This window comes from Bos javanicus, chromosome 12 (genome assembly GCF_032452875.1).
Source record: "Bos javanicus breed banteng chromosome 12, ARS-OSU_banteng_1.0, whole genome shotgun sequence".
NCBI lineage: Eukaryota > Metazoa > Chordata > Mammalia > Artiodactyla > Bovidae > Bos > Bos javanicus.
This window is the reverse complement of record NC_083879.1, coordinates 30,923,704-30,936,122: the sequence shown is the minus strand read 5'-3', so window position 1 is coordinate 30,936,122 and position 12,419 is coordinate 30,923,704.

Genomic DNA, 12,419 nt, shown 5'->3' with positions numbered 1-12,419 from the left:
GTCCAACTCTCACATCCATACGTGACCACAGGAAAAACCATAGCTTTGACTAGACAGACCTTTGTTGGCAAAGTAATGTCTCTGCTTTTTAATATGCTATCTAGGCTGGTCATAACTTTTCTTCCAAGGAGCAAGGGTCTTTTAATTTCATGATCATAGTCACCATCTGCAGTGACTTTGGAGCCCCCAAAATAAAGTCTGTCACTGTTTCCATTGTTTACCCATCTATTTGCCATGAAGTGATGGGACTGGATGCCATGATCTTAGTTTTCTGAACCTTGAGTTTGAAGCCAACTTTTTCACTCTCCTCTTTCACATTCATCAAGAGGCTCTTTAGTTCCTCTTCACTTTCTGCCATAAGGATGGTGTAATCTGCGTATCTGAGGTTATTGATATTTCTCCTGGCAACCTTGATTCCAACTTGTGCTTCATCCAGCCCAGCATTTTTCATGATGTACTCTGCATATAAGTTAAATAAGCAGGGTGACATACAGCCTTGACATACTCCTTTCCCAATTTGGGACCAGTCTGTTGTTCCATGTCCAGTTCTAACTGTTGCTTCCTGACTTGCATACAGATTTCTCAAGAGGCAGGTCAAGTGATCTGGTATTCCCATCTCTTGAAGAATTTTCCACAGTTGGTTGTGATCCACACAGTCAAAGGCTTTGGCATAGTCAATAAAACAGAAGTAGATGTTTTTCTGGAACTCTCTTGCTTTTTCGGCTGATTTACAGCATCATCTTTTAGGATTTGAAATAGGATTGGAATTCCATCACTCACTTCCATCAGCTCCAGTTGAGCTTGTCTGGCTGTAGGTGAGTGATCACACCTCGTGGTTATCTGAGTCATGAAGATCTCTTTTGTATAGTTCTTCTGTGTATTCTTGCCACCTCTTCTTAATATCTTTTGCTTCTGTTAGGTCCATACCATTTCTGTCCTTTATTGAGCCCATCTATGCATGAAGTATTCCCTTGGTTTCTCTAATTTTCTTGAAGAGATCTCTAGTCTTTCCCATTCTATTGTTTTCCTCTATTTCTTTGCATTGATCACTGAGGAAGGCTTTTTAAAATCTCTCCTTGCTATTCTTTGGAACTCTGCATTCAAATGGGTATATCTTTCCTTTTCTCCTTTGCCTTTCATGTCTCTTCTTTTCACAGCTATTTGTAAGGCCTCCTCAGACAACCATTTGCCTTTTTGTATTTCTTTTTCTTTGGGATGGTCTTGATCCCTGCCTCCCGTACAATGTCACGAACCTCTGTCTATAGTTCTTTAGGCACTCTATCAGATCTAATCCCTTGAATCTATTTGTCACTTCCACTGTATAAGCATAAGGGATTTGATTTAGGTCATACCTGAATGGTCCAGTGGTTTTCCATACATTCTTCAATTTAAGTCTAAATTTTGCAATAAGGAATTCATGATCTGAGCCACAGTCAGCTCCCGGTCTTGTTTTAGCTGACTATAAAGCTTCTTCATCTTTGGCTGCAAAGAATATAATCAATCTGATTTTGGTGTTGGCCATCTGGTGATGTCCATGTGTAGAGTCTTCTCTTGTGTTGTTGGAAGAGGGTGTTTGCTATGACCAGTGCATTCTCTTGGCAAAACCCTGTTAGCCTTTGCCCTGCTTCATTCTGTACTCCAAGGCCAAATTTGCCTGTTACTCCAGGTATTTCTTGACTTCCTACTTTTGCATTCCAGTTCCCTATATAATGAAAAGGACATCTTTTTTGGATGTTAGTTCTAGAAGGTCCTGTAGGTCTTCATAAAACCATTCAACTTCAGCTTCTTTAGCAATACTGGTCAGGGCACAGACTTGGATTATTGTGATATTGAATGGAAACAAAGAGAGATAATTCTGTTGTTTTTGAGGTTGAATCCAAGTACTGCATTTTGGACTTTTTTGTTGACTATGATGGCTACTCCATTTCTTTTAAGGGATTCTTGCCCACAGAAATAGATATAATGGCCATCTGAGTTAAATTCACCCATTCCAGTCCATTTTAGTTCATTGATTCCTAAAATGTCAGTGTTCACTCTTGCCATCTCCTGTTTGACCACTTCCAATTTGCCTTGATTCATGGACCTGACATTCCAGGTTCCTATGCAATATTGTTCTTTACAGCATCAGACTTTACTTCCATCATGTCACATCCACAATTGAGTGTTGTTTTAGCTTTGTCTCTGTCTCTTCATTCTTTTGGAGTTATTTCTCCACTGATCTCCAGTAGCATATTAGGGAGTATATGGACTCCCATACTGGGGAGCATTTAAAGCATCAGTACCCAGAATATTTTAATAATTACATATCAATATGAATCAACCCACCCACTAAGTAAGCAGGCAATGGCAATTCACAAAAGAGGAAATCTGAACAGCCAATAAATATACAATGACATGTCCTACTTCACTAGTCATTGAGGAAATAAAAACAAAAATGAGATACCTCCTCACTCGCATAAAACAGCAAAACCTTTTCTATGTGACAATGTCAAATGTTGGAGAGGATGTGGAGGAGCAAAAACTGTCATACTTTCCAGATAGGAGTGTAAAGAGGTCCAAGCATTTTTGAGAACAATCTGATGCTGTCTAATGAAGAGGAAGATTCCTAGCGATGCTCCCTTGAGAAACCCAAACATGTGCACAAGAAGACCCACAGTACCCTCTCATTTAGGCATTGTTTAACCTGGCAACAAAACACCCATCACTGCGAGACTAGACACAAAAATACTGGTATATTCCCCCCCAAAGAAGAGCTATATCAGGGACTTCCCTGGAAGTCCAGTGGTTGGGATTTTGCCTTCCAATGCAATGGGTGAGGGTTCAATCTCTAGTCTAGGAACTAGGATACCACATGTCTTATGGCCAAGAAACGAAGGTATTAAAAAAAAAAAAATGAAGGCAATGTTGTAGCAAGTTCAATGGGAACTTTAAAGATGGTCCACATCAAAAGAATCTTTTAAAATAAATCTTAAAAATGATCTTTAAAAAGTACTATGTCATAGCTGAAAATGAATTCACTAGAGCCTTGTGTATTACCATAGATAAATCTCAGAACAATAGCACTGATCCAGAAAATCAAGTTTGTAGCAAAATGCATATAGTAACATGGCATGCAAAACAATGTTTTGCACACAAAATCCATATAAACATCTGTATAAAAGTCATAAAAACTTTTATGACACTAGAATGTTAAGCACCAAACTCGGAACAGAAGGTCTGGGAAAGAGGAAGGGGAATGCAGCTGGGGAGAAGCGGGAAGACACAGCAGGCTGTAGCTGTGATGTTTGATTCATACTCTACGCTCATTATTTTATTTTATATGTTGGACCTTTTTATATGATCTACTTTTGTCTAGTTTGTCCCACTTTTTCAATTCCATAATCAGTGCTCCCATTTCATTTAGTTTATATTTTCCAATTTCATCTGTCTTTTTTTTTTGATGTTCTTTCTCAAGCCTTTATCAAGTGTAGTAGAAAAGCTTTTATATGCATATGTATAAATAGTATGCATAATATATATATCTTAGAAAACTTATGCCTATGCCTAACTAAAAATGTTAACGACATTTTTAGTCCCCTTTTTTGACTTAGTATGGATAGAATGCTAGATTTCTAACTTTTTAAAACAAAATAGATATCCAAAAAGCAACCCAGGTTTACTGTATAGCACAGGGACCTATAGTCAGTATCTTGTAATAACCTATAGGGGAAATAATCTGAAAAATAATATATGTGTATGTGTATAACTGAATCACCCTGCTGTGCACCAGAAACATTGTAAGTCAACTATACTTCAATAAAATATATATATTGAGAAAAAAATCAAACCTTTCACCTTGACAATAAAGCCCCACAGTCTTGCCCCCCATCCCCAAGCCTGTCTCTGCCAACCTTCCAATCTCTCCATCCATCACTCCCATGTACCACTGGGCTCTTGATATACCGTATACACAGTGACACCATTGTGTCATTTCCTGAATATATTTCTTTTCATAGTGCCATGACTTTACTGTTCCCTCCATGTGACCCCACCTGGGAAGCCATTCATCCTTCCACATTCATTTTGTGTATCATCTCTGTGATCTCCAAGGGCTCCTTCTCGAACTCACATGCCCAGGAGTCATCCTTAGGTCTTCTTAGAACTCAGGTTCTGATTCTGCAGGTCTGGGTGGGGCCTCCATGAGGATCACATGGAGAACTCCACCCTTTTCCTCCAAAATCAGGATTTCTATGGCCTCCCCTACATTCCCTTACAGTATTCATTGCATTGTTCTGGGTCTTCTTTCTTAAAAAAAAAAAAAATGAATATCCATCTTTTCCGTGAAACTCCTAAGGCTAGTCATCTCCTAGGGTAGTTTTCCTGCCCTGGACTTCACTGAACTGTCAGCACCCAGCCTTCATTCTCTGACAACCTGAAACATTCCAACATTGAAAGCATAATTGCCTTTTGCACCTCAGGTAAAACCTTGTTAAATCTGTTAAAACATATCTGTTTAAATTATGTTTCATATCTCAGGCCAGTAGCAACAGGTAGGTAGGACAGTAAATGCAATATTGTGCGCAGATCAGGTCTGAATAAGTTCCTAATTACCGTGCTCAACGCAAAAGGCAAGCTGGAAACCCTGAAAGATGTTCCAATCCCTTAGGGCAGAGAAAGCCGTGGAGATGGGGAGAATTACTTACTTAGTCACAGGGCATGGATCTTGCTCTAGGCGTTAAGGTGGATTACGGGAGCTTTGCAGAACCTGTTCGAAGAAAATAGGCCCTCTGAGAGTAGGAAGAGCGAAAGGGCAAATGAAGGGCTGCCTGATGAGTAACTCTTAATGGCCTGCCCACGGCTCGCCCGCCACGCTGCCAGTCCCATCCGTGGGCAGGGAGCCCGCCTGGCTGTGCCCGTGGCAGAAGCAGGCAGCTGAGTGGAGGGCGGTGGAGCCTGGCACCAGCTGGCACTTGCCTGCCCGAGTCCAGTGCTGGGTCTGGGTCTCGGCGGCTATGCCCCTTCTTGAGCAATTTTCATCTGTCAGGGTCCACGGGTGCCGGATTCAACAAATACAAATACTGCACGGGGTATATGTAGACTCAAAAAGTATTCCTTATTTATCTGAGATTCACATATCGTGGGGCATCCGTATTTCATCGGGTCACTGTCTCTGGGCCTTGCTTTCTTCATTTCTAAAATGGGGATGATAAGCTGATACACATAATAAAAGTTGTGGGAAGAAATGACTTAATACAGGGAACATGCTTAGAACAGAGCCTGGCTCCACAGCACATGCTCACCAAGGTGACTTTATTATTCTGCCTTCACGTCACTATCTTCAGGTTTGTCTGAACCGTAGACACACAAGTTCTAACTGATCACCCTGACTCTAGTTCCTTTTCCCTCCTTCCTTCCATGTGACAGCCAAGGAGGTCACTTGCCAAGGAGGTCACTTGCAAACAGAACTCTGAGCATGCCTTTTTTTTTTTCTTTTCCTGGCCATACAACAGGCAGGATCTTAGTTCCCCCACCAGGGATTGAACCCTGGGCCCCCTGCAATAGAAGGGCAGAATCCTAACCACTGGGCAGTCAGGGAAGTCCCCCTGAGCATGTGTTTTCAGTTCTACTACACGTCTTCTCATGGCTCCCCGATCCACCTTCCTCTAACTGGGTGACCTTAGTGAAGGAAAATCAGAATGGAGCTGCTTTTCTCCACAGTGTGGGCGCTGAGGAGGTGTGCCTTCTGCACATCTCAGCCTGGATGGAATCTGAACTTTTGACCACTTCTCCTAAGGATGATAGCCAGAACATCCGCCAGAAACTCAAGATTCTTGTCAGACCCTTGCCCCACTCACGACAGCCCATCCACTGACAGGACCCCTACCCTAAAGCAACCCGCAGCAGCTTGTCCCTTATGAACAAGTACTCATTTCCTATGCCAGAGAACAGCCTCATGGCTTTTGCCTCTCTCTTTCGGTTTTATCCCCAATCTGCGTCTCCCAAATTGCAGTTCTTAAAACCCTTCTGATAAAGCTCTTTGTTCTACAAAGATTCAAGATAGCTTCGTGTCCAGCGCCTACAAGACTTGCAGCCCCTCACCTTTTCAGCCTCTGTTGCCACCACCCCTGCCCTCTGGGCCCCATGCCCAGCTCTTCTTTCCTCCCTCTGTGCCCTTCCCGGGCTACCCCGTCTATCTGCAATTCCCGTCTCCCTGTGGCCCCTGAGAGACAGCCTCGCATCCTCTGGAGCTCTGTGTTAGAGCGCCTTCTCTGGCAATTTCTCTAAGCCCCCATTGTGAGACCTCATCCACCTCCACATTTGGGTTCTCATACCTTTATCTGCTCCTGTCATACTATATTATAATGATTTCCCATTCTTACATTATATTTTCTCTAACAGGATAACATCTGTGTGTACATTAATCTTAATCCACAGCCTAAAGTTTTTAGTTAGTATTTGAAGTATCTTAATCAGGAACTCACACATCAAGGCTGGTTATCAAACATTAAAAAACAAATAAACAAAAAAACCCTGGCAGGAGTTTCCAGCCCAGAGGAGACTGCAGCAACTTCAAACACCTTGCTCACCATCTTCACCAGAGGCTGTGCTCTCTGGCTAAGGGATGTGGAAGCAGCTTTTCATTTCTGGAGTGGGCGGTGTTGAGGGAATATGGTGGACTTATACGGGCACCACTGTTCTGTCAAGAGTAGAAGAGAGGGAAACCCGAGTTCTCAACCCCACTTCACTCAGTCCTTCCACTTCCTGGAGGTTTCTGCCATCTGATTTGCTTAAGCTGATTTATTGTTGGCATACAGTTTCATTTGTCACCAGTGAAACTTTCATGCAAAGTGTTTATTGGAGAGCCTGAAAGAACAGAGAGCAGGGACTTACCCAAATTTTGGGGACAGCTGGAGAGACTGGTGTTCTACCTGCTTGCTAACAGAAGTTGGTTCATGTTTGGGAATGTGGCCTAAGACTTGCTCTCTTTGCTACACACACCTGGTAGGGACGGGGCGGCGGGCGGGGCTGGGGGGAGGCAGAATGCACCTGTACCCTTCCATGTGTCCCAAATCATCGAGGCCGCCATCATCCAGCAAAAAGGACCAGACACAAGCTACACCAAATTGCTTCAGTTTGTGTCACCTTCAGAGACCGATATTCAACACCTTTTTGACTCTGGCCCCTCCCCCTGCAGCTAGTACCACTGTGGGTGTTTATACTGAAGGAGCAGGAAAAAGCCAAAACCCTTTATTGCTGAGCCAGCTTTAAAGCATTGAGGACAGACCCAGACATCTGGTTAGCAAGTAGGGTCAGGATGAAAATATGTGGGGCTTCCCTGGTGGCTCAGCAGTAAAGCACATGCCTGCCAATGTAGGAGACATGGGTTCAATCCCTGGGTCTGGAAGATCCCCCTGGAGAAGGAATTGGCAACCCACTCCAGTATTCTTGCCTGGAGAATACAATGGACAGAGGAGCCTAGCAGGCTACAGTCCATGGGGTCACAAAAGAGTCAGGCAAGACTGAGCGACTAAACATCAGCAACAATGAAAACATGTAGGAAAAGAAAGACTACACAAGAAAAGTTACCTTATGATATCTTTTTCTTGAAATTGTTTCTGTAAGAAACAGCTTTCCCTCTTGAAAATTCATACCATCCCATTAGCAGTAAAGGCATTGAAGAATCTTTTTTTTTAAGAATCTTAAAAAAAAAAAAAATCCCTCTCATGCACTTTGCCTGTTGGTATTTTTCCTCAAAACCCATAACCTTAGTCTAATCATGAGAAACATCAGACAAATCCAAACTAAGGCACGTTCTACAGCACACGTGGACAGCACTCTTCAGAACCGTCAAGGTCATGATAAACAAGGAAAGCCTGAAAAACTGTCAAAGACTGGCGAGACCATGGGGACATGATGACTAAGTGCCATGTGGGATCCTGGCTGTGCTCTTGGAACAGAAGGAGGACATTAGTGGAAAAGCTGATGAAATTCAGATATGACTGGAGCTTCACTGGCAGTACTGCACCAGTGTTAATGCCCTCAGTTCAGTTCAGTCACTCAGTCGAGTCTGACTGAGACCCCATAGACTGCAGCAGGCCAGGCTTCCTTGTCCATCACCAACTCCCGGAGCTTGCTCAAACTCATGTCCATCGAGTCAGTGATGCCATCCAACCACCTCATCCTCTGCCATCCCTTCGCTTCCTGCCTTCAATCTTTCCTAGTGGGGTCTTTTCCAACAAGTCAGTTCTTTGTGTCAGGTGGCCAAAGTATTCGAAGCTTCGGCTTCAGCATCAGTCCTTCCAATGAATATTCAGGACTGTTTACTTTAGGATTGACTGGTTTGATCTCCTTGCCATCCAAAGGACTCTCAATTGTCTTCTTCAACACAGCTGTTCAAAAGCATCAATTCTTCAATGCTCAGCCTTCTTTATGGTCCAACTCTCACATCCATACACAATTACTGGAAAAACCATAGCTTTGACTATACAGACATTTGTCGGCAAAGCAATGTCTCTGCTTTTTAATATGCTAAGTTAGCTTTTCTCCCAGGGAACAAACATCTTTTAATTTCATGGCTGCAGTCACCATCTGCAGTTAACGCCTTAGTTTTGACTAACATACTACGATAATGCAAGCTGCTGATATTAGTGGAAACACCATGGAGGAAATACAGGAATTCTGTATTTTATAATTCTATAAAAAGTTTTGCAGCTTTTCCCTAAACTTAGAATTATTCCAAAATAAAAGCTCATTTAAAAAGGAAATGTGTTTTGAAAATAAAGGTAAATATTTGACTGACTGGATTTCTTTTAGAAAGACCTTTAGGAAGATTAACCAGATAATCTTCACAGTCTACTTAAAAAACAGATGAGGGAGTGAACAGTTCTGCTTGATCCCATAAAGAGAGGAGGCCACAGGTCTGCTCCGGGCCAGAGACCTGGACTCCTGGCAGACAGACAGATGGACGCTCCCTGTCACGGAGGCGGGACCAGAGCTCTGCCATAGCTCGCCTTTCTCACCCCTGATTGACTTCGCCCACCCCCTCAGCAGGCAGTAATCATGCCTCCCTCCCCTGGAAGTCAGGGCTTGTCGCTGGACTGCGGGCTCTTCTTCTGAGAAGCCTGAGGTGACTCATTTCCTGGGACCTCAGAGTTTCCGTGCCTGGTCTTCTGCTCTTGGACATCTCAAGTTCAACCTTCCATCTTGCACATCCCTGCACTTGACATTGCTAGGGTAACAGTAGTAATGTCTTTGCTAAAACTGGGTGTGAGCTCCTTCCAAACCTTCACCTCCATCCTGACCCATGATGCCACGCCCATCCTTCAGCTCCCCAGACGGCAGCCGCCATTGGTAACCACTGTGCCCCGAGGTCCTCTCCCATCCTCTCTCCTCCTGACACCTCATCCTCTGTACTCCGGGAACTTCACAGTGTGTACACCCAACAGCTGTGGCCACCTTGGAGAAGACAGACAAGAAACTTGTAAACACATAAGTAAGACAACTCAAAATACAGATGGGCATCGTGAAGGAAATAAGCCAGCCTGCTTGACTTGCAGATAAAGTGTCCGGGCATTTATGTGGTGGCCTCACCTGAGGCATGAAAGGGAGCCGGCCTTGTGAAGATCCCTGGAGAGTGCAACTGTCCGGAGGCATAGCTAATTCAAAGGCCTTGGGGTGGGAATACTTGCAGCATTTGAGGGGAAGAAAGAAAAGCAGAGTGACTGGGGTGGGTGGGGGTGGTGACTGAGGGATGTGGAGGGTGAAGGAAAGGGTAGAGAGTGAAAGGGGGTGAGCAGCGGTGAGTGAGGGTGAGGAGGGGTGAGTGGGGATGGGTGAGGAGGGGTGAGTGGGGATGGGTAGGGGGTGGGGGGATGAGTGGGGTGATTGAGGGTGAGTGAAGGGTGAGTGGAGTGATGAGGAGTGAGTGAAGGGTGAGGGTGGTGGTTGAGGTGAGTGGAGGGTGAGGGGGGTGGTTGGGGTGAGTGGAGGGTGAGGGGGATGGTTGAGGTGAGGGTGATGGTTGAGGTGAGTGGAGGGTGAGGGTGATGGTTGAGGTGAGGGTGATGGTTGAGGTGAATGGAGGGTGAGGGGGGCGGGTGGGCCAGGTCCACTCGTGCAGGATTGGGGGATGTGAGGAGACGCAGGTTTCATCCTACCTGCTTCTTGTGTGTGGAACCGGGACAGCACAAAGGCCATGAGTGCCGGGCCCTGTCTCATGAGGGGCATTTGGTTTTCTCCCCCAGCCTCAGGAGTGGAGCTCTATGGGCCAGGCCTCCGTCACATGCCCCACACGTCGCCCTGTTGGGAAGACCGCATCTCCTGCTTCAAGGACGCGGGGAGGGGCTGCAGAGGCAGCACAGAGAGCTGCCCTGACAGGCGGGACCACACTTAGGAGACAAGGCAGAGGCCTCTGAGACAGCTTCCTTCCTCCTGGCTCCTTAGAGCTAGGAAACCAGCCTGGCATTTTACATCAATCAGACCATCCAGAGAAAGTCTCAGTGTCTCAGAGTGATTGAAAAAACAAATGTCTGTAACAAATGACAAATAGGTTAGAAAGTGGAAGAATTCATGGGGTGGAAGGAACTGGTTTACGATTCTATTTCCAGCCCATTAGCCCTGAGCTTTGAGAGGTCAGATAAATGGGTGTGATCAGTGAATTTCCTTCCTCTTTGTGATGGTAACCATAACAACAAGCATGTTTTGAACACACCGTGTGAGCCAGGCACACAGTATGTTATCAGGCCATTTACCTGGAAATTTACAATCTTCATAACCACCCATTTTTCAGATGAAGGTTGGGAAGTTGAAGAATCTGCCCACGATCATGTCACTAGAAGATGTAAGATTCAAACACTGATTAGGAACCCTAGGGTCTTAATCCCTGCCCCTGGGTGGCCGGGCACCTCCAGTGTCTGCTCCAGGCCTGCTGGGCGCTGGTAGAGCTGCTCCCTGGGCCTGGCAGCTGCCCCGAGGCTGGGCCTGTTCAAGCAGGAGCCGCCACCCCTTAGGGAGCTGGCCACCACTGCCAGGGCTGAAGGCCAAAGTGAAAGGAGCCCAAGGACTGGCAGAGTCGGGATGATCGCTGCTTATGTTCCCCTGAGGGGAAAAGGGGAAGAAACTGTGGTTTTGATGAACGCATCTACCCTAGCCTCTGGTTGACTCCACACCCTACCTCATCTAGAAGCTTCTTCCTAGGTGATAGTTGAGATGTAAGTCTTTACTGAATTTGTTACAACATTGAATCTGTTGTCTGTTTTGGTTTTCTGGCTGCAAGGAATGTAGGATCATAGTTCCCTGAACAGGAATCCAACCCAGGACTCTGGGTGCATCTGTGTGGTGGGTTGAACTGAGGCCCCCCAAAGGATACGCCCAAGTCCCAACTCCCAGAACCGTGAGTGCAGACTCACCAGGAAAAAATGTCTTTGCAGATGTATTTAAGAGGTGAAATCGCTCTAGGTTTCAGTTGGGTCCTAAGTCCTAAGACAGATGTCCTTACAGGAGCAGAGGGAGGTCTGGGACATAGACAAACAGAGAAGGTACAAGGTGAAGCTGAGGCTGGAGTGATGAGCATGGGTGATGAGGAAGCTGGGAGAGGGAACAAGGGTCCTCTTCCTCTGGGGCCTCCAGGGGGCCCGTGGCCAGGCTAGCACCAGGAGTTTGGACTTTTGGCCCCGGGAACCATGGAGGGTGATTCTCTGACGCTTTAAGCTGCCAGTCTGTGGTGATTAGTTAAGGTGTCCCTGGAAGCTAACAGGGTTCTGCCACCCTCATCCTTAGGCCTAACAAACTAGTTACCCTGCACCCCCTTCGCGCCCCAGGCAGTGGCATGCAGTGCTGAGTCCCTCAGTCGTGTCTGACTCCGCAACCCCATGGACTGTAGCCCACCAGGCTCCTCTGTCCAAGGGATTCTCCAGGCAAGAATACTGGAGTGGGTTGCCATGCCCTCCTCCAGGAAGTCTTTTCAGCCCAGGGATCAAACCTACATCTCTTATTTCCCCTGCATTGGCAGGCAAGTTCTTTACCACTAGCACACTTGGGAAGCCCCATCCCCTAGGCAAAGGGTTCCCAGATTCCAGGGAGAAATGGAATGGATAAGGGCAGGCCATCTTTGCCCAGTGCACTGGTCCTCGTGGGCAGAGCCTCAGGGCAGGACATAGATGCCAGCCATGGTCCAGCTTCAGAAAGGGCCCTCTTCCAGCGCTGGGGGCCCCCCTCTCCCAGTTGGACTTTGGGCAGCTCCTTCCCTGCTGGGGGCACAGGTCAGTCTGTCTTTGATGATTCCATCTCTTCTCCCCGCCTTTAGCCTCCAGGGGAGGTGCTCCCTGCCCCTCTCTGGACAGGGCCTGGTGGGGCCGCCCAGTGCATCTCACTCTGGGCCGCTTTCCCCCTTGAGTCTCCTAAGTGCTGAGTGACTCCAACTTCTCTGGCCCCATGTTTAC